Below are 4,328 nucleotides of genomic sequence, written 5' to 3'. Positions count from 1 at the left end.
TCTAGTTTCAGCTGTGTGTTTTTAACACCGATCCCGCTCTTCTTTCAATTAAAAGAGAGTAAATGTCATGAGGAATTTGAGTTCTTGTGAAAGCTGCCAGAGCAAAAGCCTGGATAACCAAAGCGCTTCCTTTATCCGTAGGACAGTATAGCTGGCAGCAGCCTGGGCTTTCCTTAACCGTTGCCCTCCTCACCAATGTACCACCTGGAGGAGGCGGGGTGCTGGAACAATTGGAGAACCATTGAACCAAACTGTAAACCCTGTATATGCTGGACACCTCTTCAAGGCAGGGTGTGTGGCAGCCCCCATAGTTCCAGCATTTATGCCTGCAGGGGCCGGAAGGTTGAGGTGCCAAGGCCCAGTCAGTCCTTGGCTTTTCTGCTGCAAGTGCCCACCAATTATCAGAGTGGATTATTGCGATGTTGCCAGCCAGGGCCGGCTTTAGGCCGATTCCCCTGAATGGGGCCCCGTGCCTAGAGGGCCCCGCGCAGCTGTCCACCCCACCCCCAGCCACTTCCCCCTCCTCCCCTGAATGCTCCACCCCCCTTCTCCTCCCCCTCCCCTGCTTCCCACGAATCAGATGTTCGCGGGAAGCCTGAAACAAGCAGCAGGCAGGAGGTAAGCTGGGGCAGGGAGGGACTCGAGGAGGGTTCCAGGGAGGCATGGCATGGCCCTGGCTGAGTGCACGGCTCCCTCTGTCCTGGCCCCCCGACCCCGGCCTGGCCCTGGCCAAACGCCCCCAGCCCGGTCCCGGCCAAGCAGTTCCGGCCCGGCTCGGGCCCCGTGGTGCCGGTCTCGGCCCCAGCCGAGCAACTCCGACCCGGACCCAGCCGAGCGGCTCCGGCCCGGCCCTGGACCCGGACCCTGCCCAGACCGAACGGACCCGGCCCTGGCCGAGCAGCTCCAGGCAGGGAGGGGGTGTTGGAAGAGGGCAGGGAAGTTTGGGAGGTTGTGGGGGGTGGATAGGGGTCAGGGCGGTCAGAGGACAGGGAACAGGGGGATTGAATGGGGGCAAGGGTCCCGGGGGGGAAGTCAGGAAGGAGCAGGGGTTGGATTGGGCGGTGGGAGGCAGTCAGGGGCAGGGGGTCCAGGGGCAGTCGGGGACAGAAAGAAGGAGTGGTTGGATGGGGCAGGGGTCCATCAGGAATGAGAGGAGGGGTTGGATGGGGCAGCAGGGGGCAGTCAGGAGACAGGGAAGGGGGGTGGATGGGGCAGGGGTCCCGGGGGGGGGCATCAAGAACTTTAGGGTTAGCATGCATCCGCATACATTATGCAATGTATGTAAAATATATAATTTTGTTATTATTTATATAGTTATGGAAAGTAAATAATACATGGAAAATGAAAGGTGGTTTTTCACTTGTGTTTTTTTTTGGGGGGGGGGGTCAAGTCATCCCGCACTTCCTAAAGCCAGCCCTGTTTCCAGCTGCCTGCTGGGAACTGACTCCACCCAGCTCGTTTCACTTACCTCACCAGCCGCCGGCTCGGAAATGTTTGATCACTGCTGATGGGCTTGAACTACGAGAGGCTTCACATCCCATTAGAGATGCCCTACTCTGCATCAGAGTGAACAAGAATGTTTCAGGAGAGTAAGGGCTAAATTATACCTTCCCCTACGTGACTGAGCTAAAGAAGGGGGAAGGGGCACAGCATCTCCACCCCAGCACAGCCACCCAGACACCAGCTCTCAGCACTGGCTGCTCTCAGCTCAGTGTGGAGTGGGGGGCTGGATGCTGCTAACCGAGGTGTTTCTAGATGCCAGCAGAGCCATGACCCCGTTCCCCCGGCTCCTCCACCCACACTCTGGATGGGTGCACTGTATTTGCTGTTCCTGCTGTACAGGTATAGCAAGGGGTGCACCTCCCCTCACATCTCCATAAGTATAAATGTAGTAGGAGCAACGAACCATCAGTTTACCCACCGAGGGGAGAGCGAATAGTTTTTAAATTGTGTTTGGGGAAGGGGTTCAATGGCGTTGGGGTCGGATGAGATCAGGTGGGAATAGGATCAGGGCAGGTGTTTGGGGTAGAGCTAGTGCTAGTCCTGAAATATTCTGCTTTTAGCATGGCCCAGCAGAGCAAGAAAGTCTGGTTTGTCTGTTTAGCTGGGGAGCCTCTGTCAGTCCAACTGGTTGGATCTAGCTAATGTATATTGATTGTATAATCATCTCACACCCACACTGAGCACTCAGGTTACATTCTTCTGAGTGGGCTATGTCAACTTCCTGTTTATTTTGTGACTTTTCCAGCTCACACAAACACAAGAGGCACAGTGAGGTCCAAAGGCTCCAGGCACACACTTCCCTGAGGTCAGAGAGAGGATTTGTGTAGCAGGCTTGGCTTCAGAAGGCTCACTGACAATTGGCAAAGCAATTTTCATTTTAATGGGTGCTGCTTCTCTTACTGCAGAACAGATCTCACTGTGAGGCTCACAGCACAGAAGCATAGAAATGTAGGACTGGAAGGGACATATATCTAGGTTTTTGGTTTCTGCTGGTGGCGCACATCTGCACATTACCTCAATAGTGGTACACATAAAATTCCTTCTGCACATGGATGGGAAAAATTAGAGCGGGGGCTGTCAAAGGTGCAGTTAACCCTGAAACTGTGACACTATAGTGGCAGCGGGTGTGGGGTCTATGACGGTGTGAATTGCTGTAAGTGCCAACAGCAGGGAACACAAGTACTGTAGAAGGAAAAAGCATCATAGAGAAAAACATAATAAGAACAATGCACAGATTTAACTGCACACTAAACATACCCGGAGTCATGCATCAGTTTCTGGGGCCCTGGTGAGGCCTTCTGCGAGCACCAGGGCTCCCCTTGGACAGAAGAGCCTGTGTTTGCTGCATAAGAAAGAAGCCCCATGCCAGTTCAAGCTCAGCTTTTTATACCAAAAGTCCTTTCCTCAGGGGGGGGTGCTTTGCGGCAATTACCCCCAGGGGTAATCACCCGTTTTTAGTTCCTGAAGGAGCTGTGGTAACCATCCCCCATGGAATAAAACACTCTTTCACATAAACCATTCATAAATGCAATACAGCGGTCCCCAAAGCTGCTGCATAGGGTTGCAATATCTGTCACACTAGCCCTACACGATACCCCCAGACACACAAACCTTGAGTTCTCTGCTCTGCCCTGGACCTGATTCAATGCGGCCTATCGCTTACTAGAAGAGATCTTCACTTGAAAGTCTTGTGTAGATGCCTTTTCATGCTGAGGGCAGGATTTGGCCTATGCCAGAAGCTAGTTGCCAAGACTAAATAAAGCTGTGAGTCAGCCGGTCTGGAAATAGTGACGAGACATTTTTGCAAGCATAGCATTAGAGTCTCTTAATATTAATGTGTCATTACTATGAGTCATGTATACATTATCCTCATTAACACAGTATACAGAGAAGCTTCCTTAGCATGCCGTGGAGCCAGATGTTAACCTTCACCACTCAATTTGCTCTCTTTGACAGAGGGTGCAATTGTGTATTACACGATTCCCTGCTCCTTGTCACCTTATGTAACTACAGACTATTTGCCTTAATAGTAACCAGCTTTGCTTTAGATCACTGGCAATAGGGTGGCATCTTACTTTCCCCTGATGTGCCATTTTGCATTTCTGTAGCCTAGAAGGATGTTAATTTATAATGGTTCTGCCTTCTGTGTGCTTTGGAGAAAAAGATTCCTGCCTCTTTAAAATATTAGCATTCCTAGAGTTATTTTACTTAAAAAAAACCCAGGCACGATATATAATAATAATCATATAACATAATAAGGATCTGAGTTGCTATGCCAGCACTTAGGAAATACAAGTTGTATCAGGGCCCTGTTGTTAATGTTACTGTCTCTACAAGGATTCTTCATGCCACAAATTTTCTGTGCATTGTAATGGCGAAAGGAGTGGTACTTCCTTTTAAGAGCATGACACGTAGAAATGGAAGGCAATAGAAAGAGAAAACTTCATCCACTCCATAATTCCTATGAAATGTCTAGTGAATATTCTGAGTGAACTGCATGTTCATTCTGTATTTATTCAGCTAAATGGGTACTGAAATATAATTGATTCAAACAGGCCTAAATTAACACGGAAAGGCTGACAGAGCTATGTCTCGGGGTCTTGACCTCTGATAATAGCATTGAATGCTAGCTGAAGGCCCATTCTATGATGGGGTGTAAGCTACAAATTTGGTATTATGCTTGTCCAGTTGTACCGCTCCACTTCTGTGGTCGGGCTGTCTGGTTTTTGTCATGCTGTACCATTCCATCTCTTCAGCACTGGTTAGTCTCAACTCATATAATGTCAAGGAAATGAAAATTCCAGGCCAAATGGTCCAGTGGTACA

The sequence above is a fragment of the Malaclemys terrapin genome, chromosome 14, assembly GCF_027887155.1.
Source record: "Malaclemys terrapin pileata isolate rMalTer1 chromosome 14, rMalTer1.hap1, whole genome shotgun sequence".
NCBI classification, from domain to species: domain Eukaryota; kingdom Metazoa; phylum Chordata; order Testudines; family Emydidae; genus Malaclemys; species Malaclemys terrapin.
The sequence above is the reverse complement of the archived record's forward strand: the minus strand, read 5'-3'. Positions refer to the sequence as shown.